Below are 23,175 nucleotides of genomic sequence, written 5' to 3'. Positions count from 1 at the left end.
AGGATACGGTGCGTGCTGGAAGAGTAAGCATCTATACACTTTTTTTCTAGTGGAATCAATATTAGGACCCATCACATTGGCCGGTATCGCAAAACAATATTGTTCCTGACGAGCACCTTTTGTCTCTACATGACAAACCTGAGAATGGACCGGGAGGAACCGATAACGAGATGAAGAAAAGTCAGAGATAGATACCAAGATGAAGTTCTCTTTTTTTTTTTCCGTTTTTTTTGCAAAACTTGACATGTGTTTCATGTTAGGGCATCTCCAAAGCGGACTCACATGCCCCGACACCAGCCACGTAGGCTCCGACACCCCGACCCACCCAAAACCCCTCCCGAACCCCGCTCTTGCTGACGCCGCCACTCTACCACCCCGATCGCATGCCAAGCCCTTCCCGAAACTCTGCGACCTACTAGATAATGGGATCCGGAGACCTTGTGAGAGGTGATGGCATGTTGCACTAGTAGAAAAATGGGCTTTCGTTCGGGCCTGGCCAGCCCATTCGTCCCGGTTCTTATACGAACCGGGACCAACGGGTGCATTCGTCCCGGTTCATGAGCCCAGGTGGCCGGCCGGGGCCTCGCGGGCTTTGGTCCCGGTTCGTCTGGACCCATTTGTCCCGGTTCTAGGAACAAACCGGGACCAATGGGCCTCGCTCCTGGCCCATAACTATTGGTCCCGGTTCCAGCCACGAACCGGGACAAATGATTTACCTATATATAGCCCATCGCCAGCGAGCAGAGCACTCCACCCTGCTCTGTTTTTTGCTGGCCGGCGAGGGGAGGGCATTTGGGTGCTCTAGCTCACCTCCTATGCACATGAGGTGTTCGATGAAATGTCCGAGCCACACTAGTTAATATTTCTTTTCTCGAAACTCGACCTCCGAACTCCATTTTCCCCGAGATTTTTCTAGGTTTAGCGGTCCGTCACGTCCCGTCTCCGTCTTCACCGCCGTCGATCGCCCGCGCCGATCTCGTCGCCGGCACCACCGTGGTGAGCCTCTTGTTCTTATCTTCTTTCTGAAAGAAAAAAATTCTTACTTGAGATAGATACTTGTCTAATTTTATTACTTTTATTATTCCTTGTTATTATATAGTGCGATGGTTCAGGTATCCGCCCCCGCCGGCCCTCGTCCTGTCTATGATTCGGATGTGATATATATTATCTTTTTATAACTATTTGGTTCATTTATTGTTTATGACAATTATGCCGACCAACGTGACATAGATTTTATTTATGTAGGAGGTGGTTGAACCGAAAATTCCAACCGACCCTATTGTTGAGAGGTTAAATTTAGTCGAAGAAAAAAACAATTACTTGAAGAAAAAAAATTGAGGAGGAGAAGATGATATTGGAGTTGCATGTTGCGGATGTCGTCGATGATCACAAGATCAAGATGGATGCAATGCGGTTGAAGATTAGAAAGATTAGAAAATATGTCATTCATACCGAGATTTGGTATCATTATGTCGTCGGATCAATTGTTATTTTAGTTGTGATTATGATCGCATTTGTTGTTGCATTGAAAGGTTTTACATAGTTTCAATGTATGGTTTAACTAGATGCTCTGTAGAGCTATGTGTTGTTCAATTTGAACTATGTATGTACTTTGGTTTTAACGTGATGATGAACTACTATTAATTTGGTCACTTATCTATCCATGTTCATTTGTAGTGCTTTTCAATTTCAGGGTCTTATAGCTGAAAAAAACAGTAAATGCATGAAAAATAACAAATGAAGTCAGAAAGGGTTGAAAATTGATGATGTGGCTTTGAATGGTGCATTTTGAACATAGAAAAACTATGGAGTTCAAATAAGTTCAAAAAAAATAAAATCCTTTTATAACAGACGAGTTTCCGTATGAAAACCTGATTCTTCGAAAGAGATTGTCCGTTTTGTACACGAAGTGCATCCAGTTTTTGCCGTAAGCCTCTCTACTTTCTTGCACATGCTATGTGGGTGAAATGATGATATCGTGCCAACTTTTAACCTTTTCAGAGTTCATTTGAAATGCTTTTCAATTTCAGGGTCTTATAGCTGAAAAAAATCAGTAAATGCATGAAAAATAACAAATGAAGTCAGAAAGGGTTGAAAATTGATGATGTGGCTTTGAATGGTGCATTTTGAACATAGAAAAACTATGGAGTTCAAATAAGTTCAAAAAAATGAAATCCTTTTGTAACAGACGAGTTTCCGTATGAAACCCTCATTCTTCGAAAGAGATTGTCCTTTTGTACACGAAGTGCATCCAGTTTTTGCCGTAAGCCTCTCTACTTTCTTGCACATGCTATGTGGGTGAAATGATGATACCATGCCAACTTTTAACCTTTTTAGAGTTCATTTGAAATGCTTTTCAATTTCAGGGTCTTATAGTTGGAAAAAATCAGTAAATGCATGAAAAATAACAAATAAAGTCAGAAAGGTTGAAAATTGATGATGTGGCTTTGAATGGTGCATTTTGAACATAGAAAAACTATGGAGTTCAATTAAGTTAAAAAAAATGAAATCCTTTTGTAACAGACGAGTTTCCGTATGAAACCCTGATACTTCGAAAGAGATTGTCCGTTTTGTACACGAAGTGCATCCAGTTTTTGCCGTAAGCCTCTCTACTTTCTTGAACATGCTATGTGGGTGAAATGATGATACCATGCCAACTTTTAACCTTTTCAGAGTTCATTTGAAATGCTTTTCAATTTCAGGGTCTTATAGCTGAAAAAATCAGTAAATGCATGAAAAATAACAAATGAAGTCAGAAAGGGTCGAAAATTGATGATGTGGCTTTGAATGGTGCATTTTGAACATAGAAAAACTATGGAGTTCAAATAAGTTCAAAAAATGAAATCCTTTTGTAACAGACGAGTTTCCGTATGAAACCCTGATTCTTCGAAAGAGATTGTCCATTTTGTACACGAAGTGCATCCAGTTTTTGCCGTAAGCCTCTCTACTTTCTTGCACATGCTATGTGGGTGAAATGATGATACCATGCCAACTTTTAACCTTTTCAGAGTTCATTTGAAATGCTTTTCAATTTCAGGGTCTTATAGCTGAAAAATCAGTAAATGCATGAAAAATAACAAATGAAGTCAGAAAGGGTTGAAAATTGATGATGTGGCTTTGAATGGTGCATTTTGAACATAGAAAAACTATGGAGTTCAAATAAGTTCAAAAAAAATGAAATCCTTTTGTAACAGACGAGTTTCCGTATGAAACCGTGATTCTTCGAAAGAGATTGTCCATTTTGTACACGAAGTGCATCCAGTTTTTGCCGTAAGCCTCTCTACTTTATTGCACATGCTATGTGGGTGAAATGATGATACCATGCCAACTTTTAACCTTTTCAGAGTTCATTTGAAATGCTTTTCAATTTCAGGGTCTTATAGCTGAAAAATCAGTAAATGCATGAAAAATAACAAATGATGTCAGAAAGGGTTGAAAATTGATGATGTGGCTTTGAATGGTGAATTTTGAACATAGAAAAACTATGGAGTTCAAATAAGTTAAAAAAATGAAATCCTTTTGTAACAGACGAGTTTCCGTATGAAACCCTGATACTTCGAAAGAGATTGTCCGTTTTGTACACAAAGTGCATCCAGTTTTTGCCGTAAGCCTCTCTACTTTCTTGAACATGCTATGTGGGTGAAATGATGATACCATGCCAACTTTTAACCTTTTCAGAGTTCATTTGAAATGCTTTTCAATTTCAGGGTCTTATAGCTGAAAAAATCAGTAAATGCATGAAAAATAACAAATGAAGTCAGAAAGGGTTGAAAATTGATGATGTGGCTTTGAATGGTGCATTTTGAACATAGAAAAACTATGGAGATCAAATAAGTTCAAAAACATGAAATCCTTTTGTAACAGACGGGTTTCCGTATGAAACCCTGATACTTTGAAAGAGAAACAGAATAAAATAATCAGTAAATGCATGAAAATTTAATAGCAAAAAGAATTATCATAAAATAAAATAAATAAGTAATTTGAAACAAAATAATATAAACTTTAATAAAAATATATAAGTAGAAACAAAATAAAATAAACTTTAATAACATAAATAAAATTTATGAAACTAAAATTATCAAAGTATTTTCTGTTCAAAACTTTATAAGCAACCTATAAAATTTATGGAACTAAAATTATATAAAATTGATGCAACTAAAATTATCAAAGTATTTTCTGTTCAAAATCATTAAAAGCAAAAAGAATTTTCATAAAGAACTTTGTTTGTTAGAAACTTTAATAGCAAATATATAAGTAGAAACAAAACAAAACAAAATAAATAAGTATTTTGTTGTAAGTAGAAACAAAATAAAAAAGCAAAAAAGAAAACAAAAAAACTGGGAAAAAATAAAAAAATTGCCACTTACTGGGCCACCACGGCCTGAATACGACTAGAAACCCATCAATGGGCCAGGATTCAGGCCCGCGGAAGGCCCAGTAGGCCCATCTGGCATAGCAGTGACAATTAGGCCCGTAAGCCTGCAATAGAGAGGAGCTCGAGAGGGGTGCGGCAGGGGGGCTTATAAACCACTGCGCGCCCTCTCAACTAGTGAGGTGGGACTAAACTCCCACCACCACGCCGCTGTGCGCGGCCTTTGGTCCCGGTTGGTGGTACCAACCGGGACTAAAGGTGGGCATTGGTACCGGTTCGTCCCACCAACCGGAACCAATTCCCCCTTTAGTACCGGTTGGTTCCACCAACCGGGACCAAAGGCCGCCGCTTCCCGCCCTTTGGACTGTTGAAAAGAGACCTTTGGTCCCGGTTCGTCCCACCAACCGGTACTAAAGGGGGGCATGGGTACCGGTTGGAGGCACGAACCGGGACCAATGCTCTGTGTATATAAGCTGGACTTGTGAAATTTTTCATTCAGTTCTTCGTCTGCCTCTCTGCCGCCGAACGCCTCGACACCGACGAACACCTCGACGCCGCCAGGCTGCCGGACCTCGACGCCGACGCCGTCGCCGCGCCCTGCCTGCCCCGACGCCGCCGCGACCCTGCCGTGCCCCGACGCCGTCGCCGCGCCCTGCCTGCCCCGACGCCGCCGCGCCCCTGCCGTGCCCCGACGCCGTCGCCGCGCCCTGCCTGCCCCGACGCCGCCGCGCCCCTGCCGTGCCCCGACGCCGACGTCGTGCGCCCCTGCCCTGCCCCGACGCCGACGCTGTGCGCCCCTGCCTCGCCCTGACGCCGTCGCGCCCCTACCCTGCCCCCGACGCCGCCGCCGTGCGCCCCTACCTCGACCTCGAGGCCAACGCCGCCGCGCCCCTGCCCTGCCCCGACGCTGCGCCACGCCCCTGCCCTGCCGTCAACGCCGCCGCACCACTGCCCGCCGGACAGGCCGGTACTCCCTCCTCCCTCCCACCCCTCTCCTCTGTCCTACCTTCATGTATGTGATGATGGTGAAGTTGGTTCAGTGCAAAGTTTCAGAGAATTGCATGTTTTCAGCCATGTCCACAAGGTGTTTGATGAAATGCTAGGGCTAGCTAGGGAACTTTGTTTTATTTGAAACTTGGCAGGATGATGTCTCCTTGGATGTTGGTGAAGATGGTCAAGTTGGTTTGTTAAAAGGAAAAACTTGTTAGTGCAAGTTTTATTAAAATTTAGTGCTGGACAGAAACTACATGAATTTTTTTGGTGGACTTGCTAGATGAAATTGGGGCTGCCCTTCTGGACTTAAGGGTTTAGTAGGAAGGACTACAAGATGTAAAAAATTCAGAATTTTTTTAACAAGGAAAAATAGGGTTGTAGTTCAATGCCAAGATTGGACCAAAATTGAAAAATGGAAGTTGTGCTCAAAATTTTCAAATGACCAAAGTGGGTTTTTGAATAAAAATGATCTATAGGCATCAGAGGACTTCTCAAAAAATTTGTGGCATTTGAAAGGAATTATTTGAAATAGTTCTAGTGCAAAAAGTTACATTTAAGAAAAAATAAGAAAATTCTACTGATGTTTTTGTTCATAGCATTTTTTTGTGCATGTATGTATGTATGAATGGATGGATGGACGGATATGGATGTATATACAAAATATTCATATATGATGTTTTTTTGTTCATAGAAATTTTTTTCCATGTATGTATAATTTATGTATGTATGTTCATATATGCAAAAGTTACATTGAAGAAAAAAAATAAGAAAATTCTATTTTTTCTTCTTCTCTTCTATCCCGATAACTTCAACACGAGGGGGGGGGGTCGATATACCCCCTCCCCGATAACATTATTTTCCCATGTATGTATGTCATTGTTATCGATATAACCCCCTCCCGGATAACTTCGACATGAGGGGCGGTCGATATATATACCCCCTCTCGACCGTGATAACTTATACCACGGGAGCACCCCCGGCCCTCTCGCTCGACCAAAACTCTCGAGGACACCCAAACCCTAGAAAAAAACGATGTCGGTCTCCTACCCCCTCCCGTCGCGCCCCTACCCGATCGACAAACTCTCTTGAGGCCACCCAAATTTACCAAGTTAAAAGAGTGTTGTCGTCGAGGCCACCCCGAACCCTTGAAGCGTTGTTGAGGCCACCCCAAACCCTTGAAGCGTTGCCGAGGCCACCCCAAACCCTAGAGAAGCGTCGAGGCCATGCCACTAATATGATTCCTTATTGTGCTTAGCTAGCTAGTTCAACGTTTGCCACTAATATATCCATCTGTCATGTTTGAATAATAATTGCCATGTTGTAAATATTTGCAGAAACTATGGATCCGCACCCCCGAGATGAAGCAAAACAAGCGGTGTTGGGGGAGATAATCGCACACGGAAGTGATGCCGTCTTGTCGTTTCTCAACGACACATGCACCGATGGTCTAGAAAGACAGGATGAAGAATCAGGCTACGACGATGATCAAACAATGGAGGAGGAAGGACACCGTGATGACGGCTCCGGTGAGCGAATGGAGGGGGAAGGACACCGTGATGACGGCTCCGGTGAGCGAATGGAGGGGGAAGGACACCGTGATGACAGCTCCGGTGACCGAACGGAGTCCGGCCAGGTATATATATTAATTAATTAAGCATGTGCTGACTATAGCTAATTGATGCATTAATTGTTTTTGGTATGTACACATATTAACTCTCTTCTTTTTCTTCTTTTCTAGCCCTCCGGATCGAGCAACACTTCGGTAACGAGACGAGGCCCGAAGAGAAAGTTGTGCGCGGATGAAAGGTACACGATCATCGAAATTGATCGTGCTGGCCAACCGATTGAACCCCTCCGGACCAAGCAAAAATTTAATGCTCAGTGCGGGGTTCTAGTGAGGGACATGATCCCGATCAGCATCGAGCAATGGTTCAAGCCTAAGGACAAAGACTCTCAGGTGTCTTATGTCAGCGATAGGCAGAAAGCTGATCTTTGGACCACGCTGCAGGAAAATTTCACCTTCCCGCCAGAGGAGGATCCGAAGAATCCAGTTAAAAAGCCAATGATCAAGGTTTATGCTCTTAAGAAGATGGCTGAGCTATTCAGGAGGTGGAAGAATGAGCTGAAATCATCGTTTGTCGACCAAGACAAGACTCCAGAATTCATCGGCCGATTTGAGAAGATCAAAGATCAGTGGCCCGAATTTGTCACCAAAATGAAAATCTGAGAGAGCAGCGAAGATGTCAGCGACAAACAAGAAAAATGCTGCAAAGAAGAAGCATCACCATCGCACGGGGTCAGGTGGCTACCTGAAAGCCCGGCCGTTGTGGGACAAGGCTGAGAATGACCTCATTGATAAAGGGATCGAACCAGAGACACGACGCTGGCCAGACCGTTGCAGGACTTGGTTCTTCGGGGTTGGGGGAAAATTGGACCCTGTAACAGGAAAGTGCGTTTTGACCGACGAGCAGCTGAACACACCCATCGAGAAGCTTCAGGAGTATATCGAAAAGGCGCAGCAAGGGACGTTCGTTCCGGACAGAGAGAACGACGAGCTCACAGAGGCCCTCGGGAATCCTGAGCACCCCGGACGGACACGAGGCACGCCAAGCTCCCTTTCGTGGAAGGCTGGATTTCCCGACGCAGGCGGTTACAAACGCCAGGAGAGGAAGAAGAAAAATGAGTTGACCCAACTACAGGCGCTGCACGCAAGGGTACAAGCGCTAGAGGAACGAGAGGCAGTTCGCAGCACGCGACCTGCCGAACCTACACCCGAAGCTACCCCGCCATCTCAGCGGAGAAGCAGCGTGGCTTCCACGGAGCTGCTTCAGGAGCCTGTCTTCACGGCTCCTGCTAGCTACCCCGTAGATGCTATCACGGAGTCTCAGCATTGCCACCTTATGACGCAGTGGATGGAATTGAAAGTCAAGGCGGCTGTTGGCTCTGTTGCACCTCCTGAACCTGGCGCAACTTTTCACTGCCGCCCGATTCCAGAAAGATATGCTAGGGTGATGGTGGATGAAATCACAGAAGGTTTTGAGGACCTCCAGCTTGACCACCCTTCAGGACCCGAAAGTAAGTACTACTAGCTAGCTAGTTGCGCGCATCTCCCGTTGATTCTAGCTACTTTCATCAATGCCATTTATAATGCTTCATTATCAGTTTGATTGACCTCTATTTCTCGTAAAGTGCTTGTGGCAGGAACAAGGGAATGATTACTGTGGATACTACGTGTGCGAGTTCATCTACAACGCGACTTTGAAAAATAAGCGGGGCTACTCTAAAAGACAATATGAAGTGCGTAAGCAATAATATTCACAATTTCATTTTATTACACCATCATTTCTGTTGAGTTTCATTCATATATATGTATTAACCCCCTTCTTCAAATTAGACGTGGCAGATGCGGAATGAGCTCCTACCACATGATCGCATGAAAGCAATTCAAGAGGAATTGGCGGGATTCTTTCTTGACCACGTCATCAATAAAGTCGGAGAATACCATGTGGAAGTTGAGTTCAAATGCTAGGGGATTGTAAGAGATCTTACATATTGTATATGTATGTAGCCAGTAGCGTCGGATAGATAATACGAAAACTTGTTTTTCCACCAATCTCTCGGAGAAGGAGAGTTCAATCACTTCTCTTGGTATGCATGACGAACTTCTGTACTTAATGGTTTCCTTCATTTTCTTACTAGCTAGCGTGTCGAGGGCCTCTCTATGTATAGTACGTAGCGTTGACCAAGCACGGAGATAAGAGAGGACACTTCTCTCTATTAATTAATTAGCTACCTAACATAATATATGAAACACCTTAATTAACCATACAAAACCCCCAAATCCACCCCCTTTCAAAAAAACAAAAACCCTAGCCCCTGAACAGCTGACGCGTGGATGCCTATTGGTCCTGGTTGGTGCCACCAACCGGGACTAAAGGGCCTCCTGCCTGGGCTCGCAGCACCGGCCACGTGGAGGCCCATCTGTCCCGGTTAGTATAAGAACCGAGACTAAATGCCTAGGCATTAGTAACGACCCTTTAGTCCCGGTTCCCCAACCGGGACAGACGGGCCTTATGAACCGGGACAAATGGCCTTTTTTCTACTAGTGTTGTGTGATCACGCACAACATGATCATGGAGGACGAGGGTGAAGATGATGGCGTAACTCTTCAATCTGAGTACATGGGTCGGCAGTCTTAGGGGACAGGTTTGGATGGCCGGCTCCCGCATCACTATCCATGAAATGGTTCCCATCAGTCCGCAGACGAATACGGTGTCTGATTTGAGGGTCAACATTGGAGATGCCCTTACGTTACTTTTTCTCGACAAAGTATCTTCTACTTAAAAAATGTGAATAACCAGCGAACATTCGCGGGGAGGGCATTGGCAAATCGAACGATTTTCAAGGCAATTTGTGTTGTACGCGGATTTCTTTAGCAAGCATGACAAATCCGTCCAGTTCAGTTTTCATCAGGTTTGTCATGCGTGTCTATCTAAGAAACAATATAAATTGCCATGAAAAACATTCGTCTTGCCATGCCCTCCAAGGGAATATCAAGACAATAACATTTTACAAAAAATGTAAGGTTCTATCGTCCACCTCGTCTTTAGTCCAACCTTATGTATATTCCCCCCCCCTCTCTCTTCGTTTTGATCCCCCCCTTTATCTCTAAATTTTTCACCGTTTTCCTTAAAAACCGTCTTAATTGCTCCACCTATTGACTTTTTTAATGAAAGAGGGGCCATCCCTCCAATTTGTATTAAAGAACCATAAGATTCGTTACATCCAAACTATAAGCTACCGAACCAACTAAAGTTTCAAACTCCATGTTATATTTTGCAAACCTGAACTCGAAGGTTCAAGCTCAGCCAAGCATCAGATGTCGAACAGAGAGGCTTAGCCAACAAAAGATCAAACCGAAATGATGCATGATAAGGAGACTCCAAAGACATGAACAACTATGTAAACTTCCAGGGAACAGGTACGCAGTCGAGGAATCATTCGCGGATCCGACGAACACCTGGACTCCAACCTTGCGAAGCTCGATACACCTCACTTGCTACATGTTCTATGAACTTTGCCCCATCAACAACTTTTGATCTTCCTCTTTTATCTACAAAATGGCTAGACAGAGATCCAATGACAGATTAGCTTAACCACATTCATGGTATCACTGAAAACTTTTCTTTCAAAAATCACATAACTGCTACATGTCCAAATGGTCCAAAACATAGCTAAAATTCCTACAATCACCAACTTCTTGTTGTCTTTTGAAAAAAAAATCCAGCTTCCAAAGCACTTATTTCATATTAGCATGAATGTAGATCAAAAGCACATTTTTAGTAAGGCTTCAAAAATCTTAGCAATAGAACATTGAAAAAAATGGTTGATGATATCTTGTTAACCACAAAGAATACACAATTTACTACGAGTCCATGCTCTCTAGTATTGTTCTCAAACCTATCATTCCCTTCACAATTGATCTGGTCTCTATTGAAAAAGTTTCCCTGATTCCTTCTTTGGTAATGAAAATTGCTTCTCCCTCCTTTGTTAAATCTCCCCCTTCCCCTGCCACCCCATAGTTGCTAGCCATTTCTTTCTCTCCCGACAGAGGAAGGGGAAACCTTAACTCAGCCTACAAGATAGGAAAGAACTCTCACTTTAGAGGGTGACCAAATCATCTAAAATCCTAAAGCATTGGAAGGTGTATTCTCATTATACATTTCTCCCTCCATTTCCCAAACCCTCCCAGGACCGAAAAGGGTGCACCCATCATGCCCACAGAAATATCCAGAGGTATTGGTGGCAAAAGCTCACGCCTCTAAAATTTCTCTATGCCCGCTAACGATCAATAATTAGAACTTTGGTGTAATTAAGATAATCCATCCCAAAACCAAACTTATTCTCTGTCCAAATAACATAAATAGCTAGATAATTATCAAATTTCATCGCTTCCTCAACAATTAAACCACCAGTGATTTCATTTAAATTTCCCTCCACAATTACTCAGAATCCATAAGCAACAGATCATCACAGTTCACACTATCAAAATTAATTTCCATATTACCACCCTAATTCTTAAGGTCCATCTCGCTACAATTCTCCTCGTTGCTAGTATATCTGGAAGGGGAATCAAACTTACTGAGACTCGACAATGGAAATTCACCACCCACACCCCCTGTCAGAATCCTCCCCAACCAGCAACCAAAAGCGGTTGTCTGCGAGGGAGACCCCTACTCCACAGTCAGGGAGCGAGAGAGGTCGAGGATCCTTGCGAAGCATGGGGGAAAGCGGGGCGAACGACGCGGAAGATGGACGACTTCCCTGACCGCCCTCTGCATTTGCACCACCACCGCATCCTCCTCGATCAAGATTGGCATCGTACGGGGTCCTGGCGTCGGCAACACCGCCGCCAGCACACCACATCGTCTTTCACTCCATCGCCCATAGAATGATCTCCATCAGTGTCATGTCTTTGCCACGAATGAACCGAACCCTCTGCTCATCGGCCGCATATCTGCAAATGTCCATCGCCTTCTTCCACCTCTCCGGGGCTCGAGAACCATGAGCTGATCTCTCGGAGTCTTGCCATCTTCAACACATCTTCCCTCGCAGTCGGTGCAAGGTGCTCCTCCCAAACGGGCCCTCAAATTATCCAGATCCAGGCAAAAGGGGGAGCGGCACCCGATGACAATGGTCGGTGCCGATGGAAGTGCGGCCTTGGCTGTGATGGAGTGGGAAGAAGAGCGAGAGAGGAAGAGTTGCGTTGCATCTGGAGGCCTTTTATCGACTTTTATTTGGTACGTAAATAAGTTCTTACCAAATAAATGATTATTAAAGAAAATTCCAAAATTTATTTAGGTAGGTAATCACGCGCAGGATTTGGTAAATGTTATTTTAGCACTGTACAAAGCATATGCTCATATACACGCATATACACTTACCCTTATGAACGCACACACGCCCACCCTATCAAATGAGCACATTCGAGATACCCGACACAACATCTTGAGGTTGACGAAGTCACTAGAGGCACCTCGCCGTCGTCGGGAACCTTTCCTCCCACTGAACGAATATTGTCAGAAAGCCTAAAATTAAACCAGGAAAATGAGAGCACCGGTGCAAGTCTGGGACTTGAAACCCTGTTGGGCTGGTTCAACCACAAAGAACCTAACCATATGAGCTACAGTCAGTTTGCAAAACAAATTATTTATGAAATCATATTAATATAGACTGGTAAATCACGGGCTAGCATATTAAAATATTTATACCATGTTGCAACGCACACAATTATCTAAATCTAAAACGTACCGTTGGAACATACTCCCTCCGTCCCAAATTAAGTCACTCAACTAAGTACTAGCTTTAGTACAAAGTTGAGTCACTTATTTTGGGACGAAGGGAGTACATGAAGACGAAAATGATATATTTTTTTTCTTTGGCAAATCTGCCATTTCATATTTGCTTGTAGTTTCTAACTTTCTAAACTAAGAAATACTCTCTCCGTCATAAGAGTTTTTATTGCATTTAAAAAACGTTTTTATATTATATGACGGAGGGAGTATTTGTAAAAAACGCACTTATATTATATGACGGAGGGAGTACTAAATATAGCGCAAAAAATATCGTGAGCAGTACGTCGATAGATCGACATGATGGATGAATACCAGGACGATCTCTAGGTTCGGAAAAAGATGTGTGACATGTTGCAGCTAGCAGCCCCGGGTATCACTTGTCGGCAACGGAAAAGATCATCACGAATGGGATTGGCACGATAAACTACGTCCACGTAGAGCCGAGCGGGAAACGGTGCCATGGTGGTGCACACGCCACTTGCGCGGCCCGGTTTTGGATCGGAGATACGATGTGATGGGTCAGTTTTTCATGGAGAACGACCTCCATCCGCCCGGCGCCCGGCCTCCCTGTGTTATACGGAGCACTATGCACGAACAATAATAATGCGTGAAATATTGGAATACAGCCGTGTACATTCTCTATGTTTTATCTGAATAACCACACGTGCATGAACTTCTCGAAATAATGTTTTAACAACGGCGGGTTCATGTATGAAATGTATATGCTGTATGGAGGAAGCAGATAGCGGAAAATGATCTGCAACCCAGTCAGGGCATCTACAACGGGAGCGCTAAGACGGGACGCCAGGGTCAAAATCCCATCCGTTACGTCTTATTCCCAGCCAAATCCCGCTCATTTGTTAGCGCCGCAGCAAAATTAGGTGTCGAGCGCTCCAGCCTTTTCGCTTGACGTTTCTGTTCATTTTTAACTCGTGGAGCGCCTGTTATTTGCGACTTGCGTTGGAGGTGCAGACTCTAGCACAGACGCTTAGCCTAAAATCTTTACCATAAGCGCCTATTTAAGCGTCTCCCATTGGAGATGCCCTCATGGTTGTTCATGGCTCATGTATGATAGTCCAAGTTGTAGCTCTATTGTTGCTCATTTTGGTTATACTAGTACCTAGTTTTCTTTCTTTTTCTTGGGACTAGTTTACTGCCTCGAGATAGGCCCAAGCTTTTATTTATTTTTGAGATGGACCCGAGTGGTAAAATAAACTTTTGTGCTCACAAGAAGGCACATTCTGGCATGGCAGCACACCTACTTTCCGGACGCATAGATGACAGGACTGACACGACGTTGTTTATTTATATAAAATCCGCCGTGGAATTTTTGTCATTCGAATTTTTAAACAACGTCTTTCATGTAGTGCCAAGGTGACGTTTTCTTTCCTGTGACGAGAAATGTTTGGGAGAATGGAGCTAGGAGCAGTTAGGCAGGTAGAGAGAAAGCGAAGTTTGGAAAATCCATAGGGCGATTGGATTATGCATCATTTTTCGGGCTCACCCGAGCGAGCCTATCTCTTTCTCTTTCCTTAAAATCTTTAGAAAGACAAATATTTAGGAACGGAGGGAGTAGTAGGCAAGCAGGTGGTACGGGCACGGCGACAGGGGCGAGACTTTGACATTTTGGAACGGAACACGTTGGAGTGTGCGCACGCAAGTGGCTACCATGTCCACCTATGGATACTTTGGGTAGGGACGCCCATGGCTCTTGGCATGGCGAGATATGCATGCGTGACTCGTTCTTGGGATACATGGGACCACGAGATTTCTTCAGTTAACAGGAGGGAGCAAACGTCCATGGATAGATAGCGGGATAGGAACCCCCCAAGCTCGATTCAAACTCTCGATCCAGCTGAGCCAGTCTCCTGTGCGTGCACTCCGCGTCTGCTGCGTGTGCCCGTGTGCGGTCATGACTGCTGAGTGGTTGTCCTTGTCTTTCAATTCCTGTGGATGTACTCCTACCAAGTACCAACGCAGTTATTATTTTCACGTCAGTGTCCGATCGGCCGGCCGGCCAACTCACGTTGGGAGCACACGACGACCATCCACCCCATCCCATCCCATGTTTCAAACACACATGCCCGCGCGGTTTCGTTGTATCCGTCGCTGGGCGGGCGAAATATCTTGTTATTACTTTGGCATGTGCGCACGGTTAATTCCCATCGAATAAAGTTGCATTACGGTCGATTCACGGCATATATGAATGCACTATTATATGCACGCCTCAATCATGGACGTACGTGCAGGTCCAGTTCTTCGAACAGTTCTGGTCCGTTGTGCGTGCCGGCGCGCGCGCGCTCTCTCTCTCTCTCTCTATATCTTGAGTGGAAACAATAATACCATCCATACTTTCTCTTAAGCCAAAAAAAAAGGAAAAGAAAATGAATAATACATATCCTTTTAGGGCATCTTCAACACCGACCCACAAACCAAAAGAGGCAACACTAAAACACGGTAGTAATTAGGAGGCATTAATAAATGCCTTTGAAGGCTGGAAAAATGCCTTCAAAAGTCTAACACAGCGTTTCTGAAAAACGCTAACCATGGTCGAGAAGGGAAAGACCTATCCGAACGTCTTTTGAGAACGCCTTCGATGCTCAGACCTTATATTTAACCAAGTGCCAAAACGCTTCGCCAGCCAATCCACCACTCTGTTCAGTTGTTCCATAACCTGGCTGAGTATGTTTTTATATTTAACCACTCTGTTCAGCCATTTTTACACACACACACACACACACATTTGTTCTCTAGTAAATTTGAACTAATGGTCGTTAGCCTCAAGTTTTCTTGACAAGTACAAATAACAACCATCAGTTAGCAAAGCACCACAATGTTTCAGCATAAATGATCCTCAGATACCGGAACCAAGCAATACAATCAATCCCTAGTGTCCCAGAGGTTTGCAAAGCAATGTTTTCCTTTGCGGGGGTTTGCAAAGCAATGTTATGGACACTAAAGGATTCAATGTTTCGCCATCTAAGCAGCAACACGAGCATTAGCTAAACAAGAACCTAATCTCTAGGAGACACTGACATGGTCCTGAAGGATCATCATGTGAAATTCTAAAAATCAAATAACGATTAAGGAGAACTCACAAAATGAGAATGAATAGATTCTTACATGGATAATATATATTATGATATCCAGTTAGCATAAGTTCTACAGCGAAAATATCCATCATAGGAGGTGGATACCCTTGTAAGTGCCATCTTCTGTAACTACTAATAATAGTGCTTCATGCAAATAGCTTTGAGCGGCATGAACATTTCTGTACCATCTTCCAACATAGCCACATTTATGTTGATGGCAGCTGTACCTGGATGTGAAAGCCCACAAGAAAATCTAAGTACATAAAAGCGCACAGTTGGCATACGTTCAGGAAGATATACCTTTAGGAATACAAGCCAACCAAAATAAATAACTGACAAAGTGGATGATGTGTGAAAGATGATTATTATCCAAAAAACAGGTAGGTTGCAGAACAATGATGCTTCTAAACGGACAACCATAGAATAATTATTCTAAGCAAAGAATGAGGTTGATCCATTCATCCCATGTGTACAATATTAATAAGCAAATATAAATAGCAAATGTCTAACGATGGACATGAATGGGCATGATGTAGCTAACCTTAGAAGCACCTCAATCGGGACAATAATATAAAATAAGTTATAATTGTAGCTATCCATCACATATTGTTTGTTTTGGAAGAATTGATAAATAACTGCAAAAGTATATCTTTTCAGAGGGAATCATAGAAAAAATTAAGAGCCTACAAGGTGCCATTTGTTCATCCTACCAAGAAAAGGAACATCAAGTTAATATAACATTCTTTACTTTGAGAAGCAAACAAGAAATAACTACAATTTATTCCATTGAAATGTAATCCACTCCACTGGCATGTCACATAAAAATTTCTGAGAAAACGGCGGGCTAGTTTCAGCATGCCAATGTGCACTATGTACTACAGCAGCATACTACTATCAGAGTATCATGCCTCCACCCCCAAAAAAGGAGTGAACGCGGGAACTGAGACTGAATGTCGATGAAGTGATCACCTTGAAGATGCGCTGCTTGAGGTGCTTGAGCAGATCCATCATGCGCGTGCCCCTCTCCTCCCACGGCTTCATCGCGACGAAGGCTCGAGAGAAGGAGAACGCAGGTCCTCACAGGTTGTAAGCGCCCTTGACCACCGTGTCGGCATGGTTGAGAAGAGATGGATCTAGGCGGTGGTCTCTGGTGGCGAGCAAAATAGAAGTTGCACGTGCCCATAGTAGCTGTGTCAGCAGCGGCTATCACAATTTAATATAATCAGTGCTTGTCGTCCTGAGTTCCTGAAAGGTTTCACCCGGATTTTCATGGACCAATGAAGCACAAACATGCACAACTTCTCAAACAAGGATAGATGAAGTATGTGAATCAAATGCAGTATTAAGAGAACAAAAAATAGCACTGTCATCCAAGGATTCACTTACAATCGAAAGCAGAAGCAGCAACACGATTTTTCTTGTCTCCATCGGATCTGGACCAGATACCGACACCATAAAAGTACTCAGAAAATGATGGCACAAGAAGATTACCCAGCAATAGAGAAGAAAATTAAATGTAGACGACTGTATCCTTATTGTTAAAATTCATTTAACAGGAATTTCCCAACCATCATTTAAATGTGAACGAGAGAACATGAAGCCACGAACCGCAAGAAATTTTTCCTGATAACTAAAGTAGAAAGCTAACATCATAGCAGAATGAGGTGTGATGTTGCATATTCAGTCACATCCTATGATATAGAATTAATTCTACTCCCTCCGTTCCAAATTACTCGTCGTGGTTTTAGTTCAAATTTGAACTAAAACCACGACGAGTAATTTGGAACGGAGGGAGTAGATTCTAGAGAATAAGATTCACATGTCAATCCATCAGAGGTTCCATTTCTAATTCAAGTTTTTTCTTCTGAAAACAGTCATCATTCGTACATAAACCTGAGAAAACACAACTGACCTCAAAAGTAGTATATATGGATTACATTTGACCCAATCTATCCATTGGAATGCCCACTTCTTCGGTATAGGGGGTACATATAACATCAGCTGCCTCAACTTCAAAACATCCGCTACCAACAAAGATTAAAATTCAGTACAAAAAGTTCACCCAGAGGATGTGAAAAAAAAACATCTAGAGGATGTAAAACATCAGGATGCAAATACCCTCAGAGATTTAAGTAACTACAAATTTCAGTTATAATCATTTGAAATTTTCAATTCAATCAACATCAAGAGTCGGGAGTATAACTTAACATAAGCCAAACTCACTTTTTGGTATATTTCGTAATCAACTACACTACATATCTCAAGAGCTTTGTACATCACCATACTCTAGGTGGAAAGATAAGAAAGACGGGTCAATGATTCAAAAATAATAATGGTATCACTAAGACGTGCCACTAATCTGAAATATATAATTTGATGTGTTGAGCACTATTACTCCATCAAGTAATTAGATATGACCTTAAAATCAAAATAAGAAAAAGATAATTACCATGCTATTGTATCGGTCGCCATATATATGAAGGGGAAATGTCAGAGTTCAATTGATATTAAGAGACAATGGTGAAGAAAGAACATATGATGCAATCTGTCAAACGCCTTGTGAGCAGAGTAGAATGAGATGGAGGGATTAGTAAGTGGCTTGAACTGCACAGTGGTGCGACAGGCAAAGAACTTCATCTACGGTGCTATACGCCATACAGGATCAACAGCTGGCCCTGCCATTCTGACATCACCACTGGACGCCACCTCCTAGAGATCTGATAGACTGTCGGCGACCTACATACAAGCACCAACAACATCAAGAATCAAGATCCAGTATTTCCACCACCTACCCATCCAAATATCAAGAACCAAGTAACCCAGTCGGGAACAATGCAACAGTAGTACCAGCAACTTTATAGGATGACGGAGTAACCCAAGATGAGCCACCGCCACTGCTATGATAACATGGTCCTTTTACCACCCTCCATCCCCAACCTGATCAATTTCTACATAAACAAAATTACCACATAATGAAATCCACGTCACTGGAGCTAAATTACGCAAATTTGAATAACACTCACGGGTAGAAGATAGCTATCAGTCGTAGTAGTATTGGAGGTTGTGGTTGTACCGGTGTCACAGCTCGATCTGTTCAGGTGGGAACCTTTGCGGCTGCTCACCTCATTGCTGCTGCCATGGATCTGGAGCTCGGGGGAGAGGCGACACTGTTGCTTCCCATCTGCCTTGCCTGATCTCGGCTGCCGAGGCACGACACCATCGACCCAACGCCGTGCTCGCAGCCACTTCCCCTCCTTTGATAGGGAGTCGAGGTTCGGCGTAGACCCTACTCTCTGCTGCTTGGATTGCTTCTCGGTGGGCAACAAGATCGCCCTCCAAAGAGGAAATACATAAATGATGACCCTTGGTAAGAATGGAATTTATCAAATCAAGCGAGTCAAGATGTAAATCTAATTATATGATCAAAATAGAACCATTAAAGAATAGGCGAGTCAACATGATTTTAACTGACCAAACTTCAAGCGGAACACAGTTTATATAATTATATAATTTAGTCATGAAAACTTGCAATTTTGCAAACATACTTCCTAGTTGTCTTCCTGGGAGATAATCAACCTTGTAAATATTCATCCTGCTGGCATAACTTGTCATACTAATCAAACTGTACTTAATTATCCAACTGAGTGCAGGTAAAATCTTGTCAACTCCAAGAAAATGACAAACTTAAATGAAGTATAATTACAGTGGAACTATATTTTGAACATCCTGCTCAATATAATGCAGTTCAACTTATCCTTTTCCCCGGAAAATAAAACTCATCTTTCAAAATATGCCTACGTTAATACCTTTGATTTGATAATGTCCACAAAGCAGAGTCTAAACAACTGCACCGGACCAGAATGCCATCTATCTTGTTGTTTTCTGTATGCTTCGTATGACTCCGACAATTCACACCGACACTAAAATGGAAATTCATGTAGCACAGTTTGTATGATCAGTAAAGGTATGAATGCCATACAGAAAAGTCATAAACTATAAGAGACATTATTCAAGTACCTGAACATCGTTAAGAATTCCATACAGAAACTTCCATCCCTTTATATGTGCTCGCACAGCAATATCCATGTCTTCAACTGTCGTTCTCTCCATCCACATTCCTGAGTCCTCGAGTGCCTTAATTCTCCACACTCCTGCGTTTCCATTGAACCCCAAAAAATTTGAGGAATGCTCCCTTAACCTGCTGTTCAACCTCAAAGTGGAAGCACAGATTTATGTTTTGCAGCCTAAGTATTTGAAGTTTTATGAATAAAAGTAGAAACATCATGAACATACATGATTGAGAGCTTTAACTGAGTTACCACTTACCACTATTCAGTACAGGGGGGAATCAAGGAGTTGAGATTCTCAATGTGCATCCTATTTGCCACCCAAATAAGTTCAAGTTCTCTCATGGTTGTAGTTATCGCAAAACGATCCATGGAGAACCCAACGCTTTGTGCATGATTACACCCTAGCTACCTGCTGCACTTATATGAAATCTTATCATAAACAGGTTATAAATAGTAAATTAACAACTAAATATGCAGGCATATAGTCATCAACTTTAGTACTTTAGCGAGTATGAGCTTCTGTAATTCATGGTGAGAATGTCATCCCTGTTTGGTCACAGAATTGACAGTGTGCATCAATTCAACTGATTTAGTTACTTTATCCATCAGATGTCAGATCGACGCAGGAGAGTGGAACTGTCGAACAAAGCAACCAAATCAAAGCCTCGACCGGACCCAAAGGCGAGAAAGCAACAAACCTGATGTAGCAGTGGAGGTGATTGAACTCGTGGAAGCTGACGTCGCCGTCGCGGCCGTCCATCGCCAGCCGCAGCAGCTCCACATACACCTCTGCGGCGCCCTCGTCGGAGCTGCAGCCGCATCCACTTGCCGTGTGCGCCGGCTTGGCCCACCTCATCCCTTCGAGCCTTGAGCTTTAGATAAAGGTAGCCGGGGGAGATCACGTACGTTGGTGGCTGCTACTGGAGCCGGCCGGCCATTGGAGGCGCCAGGACCGGCAAGGAGGCAGGCGTCCTCCGCCTCCTTGAGGGTGCGGGCTGGTACGTCCCAGACGACGCCATGCCCCTGAGCGACAAACGAGGAGGAAGGGGCAGAGCACTGGCAGGGTTTGAGGAGGTGGAGCTCCGGGCGGACATCCGGCAGGCGGGAGATGGAGAGGACACGAGCGCAGGGCGACGGCGGCGGCGACGGCGGCTGCGATCGTGTTTTGTTTTGTCGGCAGCATTTTTGTCCCTAGTCTGACGTGGACACGCCCAATGAGCGTCCTTGATGCATATCTTATTGTTTTCGATTGGGAGGCGTTTTGCTGCGGAACGCCTTCAAATCATGGGGCAGTTTTTCAGAAATACCCTCTATATTTTAACATATTACAGCGTTTTGGAAAATGCCTTTAAATGTGTATTAGCGTTTTGCAGAACGCCCCAGACTCCACTGTTTGGAGGCATTCTTTGTAAGTGCCCTTATAGCATGGGAATTTTGAAGGCACTTTTCAAGAACGCCTCTAAGTAAGCTAATCTAAGGCGTTTAAGAAAATGCCCTTACAAAAATGCCTCCAATTACTGTTCGTGTTGTAGTGCAAGTATGTTTAGTTTGTATATGCCTGATCAAAAAAAAAATATCTGTCCAGCAGTCCGTGCAAAAAATTGGATTTTCTGCCCTGCCGAAACGTCAATCCAAGCCTTCACGCTCAATCTATGGTCGCCGTCGTGTAGGCCGCTGCCTTCATCTCCCCCTGCTCCGCCCTCTCCGGTTCATCCTTCAGTCGCCGCAACAGCTTGAAACAGAAGGCTTGCACGATCATTCTTGTGTCATCATTGAAATCCGCCACCTTTAAGGCTAGCGTCTTCGCGTCCTCTGAAGCGGCCGCGATCTCCACCTTCTTCTCTTTAATCATGGCACTCTTCTCTTCGAGCTTGAGCTTCTTCTCGGTCACCTCTATCAACAAGTTAAACCTCTCCGCCTTTTTCCCTCCTTGACATTGGCACGCTTGACGTATGTCGCCTCCTTCTTTGTCAAGATGTCTTCGAATCTCTTTGTCATCTTGGCCGCCGCACCTTCTCTCTTCGCCCTTACTTCCTCCCACTTCTTTTCTCGAAACTCTCTTCTAGCCTTCTTGGGTGGTTCTTTTGTTGGGTTGGTTGGGTCACCGGTTTCTTCTTCGGTGCCTTGGGCGACGGTCTTGGCAATGTATAGGTTTCACTTGGGTTGTCCATTCAACTTTAACCAACAATGCCTGACGGTGAAGTTTTTCTTCTCCAACTTCTTGAACACCCTACACGCGGGAGAAGGCTACAAAGAAAACATTGTCAACAATGCATATCCACTACAAAAACAATGCATATTGGGCTACAACACTATACAAATCGGGCTTCAGAATTGTCCGTACATATCCGGCTACAAAACTATGCATATCCGTCAAGTGATCTACACAACTATGCATGTCCAGCTACAAAACTATGAATATCTATCTGGCTACAAAACTATGTATATCCGACAAGTGATCTACACAGCAATGCATGTCCGGCTACAAAATTATGCATATAAGACATGTTTTCAATGTATCTATAATTTTTGATTGTTTCATGCTATTATATTATCACTTTTGTATATTTTATCATTTTCCGCGATCCCATATGGAGGCCTTTTACGGTACTCTGCCGGAGAGAAAAACCATTGGGAAGGCTATCTTCATCAACCTTGCTGCCTCCATGATGATGTGTGAGTAGTTCCTTCAGGGTCTACGGGTCCATAGTAGTAGCTAGATCTCTCTCTCGCTCGCTCTCTCTCTCTCTCTCTCACACACACACACAGCTCGCCGCTGCCGTCGCAAAATGGAAAAGGATGGGGGAGAAATAGGAGTGTGAGGATTTTTTTTCGTGGGTACACCAAAGGCGTATCATAGCTTTATAGAAGATAGAAAATATTTATGAAAGAATACGGATCAGCTAGTCAGGCATCACATGTCGATCCTAACCCAGCCTCCACTCCCAGCACTCTACACTACTACTCAAGCACCAGCGAGTCTCGACATGCTCTAGCCTTAGAGCATCTCCAGCCGCGCCCCCAACAGGCCCTCCCTAGGCGATGTTTCCACGCCGGCGCTCAAAAATCGGCCCAGTCGCGTCCTCAGGAACCCGTTTTTCGCCGGTTTGCGCCGAAATTGGCGCCGGCGGACCCAGGCTGAACCAGGCGCGCTGGGGGCGCCCGGGCAAGCGGTTTTGGTGCGAAAGAGCCGCGGGCCCGCCGAGTCAGCGACACGTGCCTCGTCTTCCCTCAAAACGCCTCGGTTTCCCGTGGGGAATCCATGGCAAAGCTGCCGCCGGTCAGCCTTGCTA

At 43.9% G+C, this 23,175-nt stretch overlaps 1 long non-coding RNA gene across 23 annotated transcripts; it reads right to left on the bottom strand.

Moving 5' to 3' along the window:
* Window positions 1-15,778: 15,778 nt before the first annotated feature.
* LOC109778650 (probable xyloglucan glycosyltransferase 6) lies at window positions 15,779-21,133 on the bottom strand. 23 transcript variants are annotated; one of them, XR_012205556.1, is made up of 11 exons: window positions 20,581-21,133; window positions 20,139-20,294; window positions 19,830-20,022; window positions 19,619-19,732; window positions 18,836-19,145; window positions 18,667-18,760; window positions 18,262-18,548; window positions 17,725-17,836; window positions 17,199-17,245; window positions 16,782-17,057; window positions 15,779-16,039 (listed from the first exon to the last, which is right to left on the bottom strand). It is a non-coding gene; the product is annotated as a probable xyloglucan glycosyltransferase 6 (long non-coding RNA). The 23 variants fall into 23 exon arrangements; XR_012205571.1 differs by having other exon boundaries at window positions 16,782-17,015; XR_012205564.1 differs by having other exon boundaries at window positions 18,886-19,145.
* Between the last annotated feature and the right edge of the window lie 2,042 nt (window positions 21,134-23,175).

The sequence above is a fragment of the Aegilops tauschii genome, chromosome 3, assembly GCF_002575655.3.
Source record: "Aegilops tauschii subsp. strangulata cultivar AL8/78 chromosome 3, Aet v6.0, whole genome shotgun sequence".
NCBI classification, from domain to species: domain Eukaryota; kingdom Viridiplantae; phylum Streptophyta; class Magnoliopsida; order Poales; family Poaceae; genus Aegilops; species Aegilops tauschii.
The sequence above is the reverse complement of the archived record's forward strand: the minus strand, read 5'-3'. Positions and strand labels throughout refer to the sequence as shown.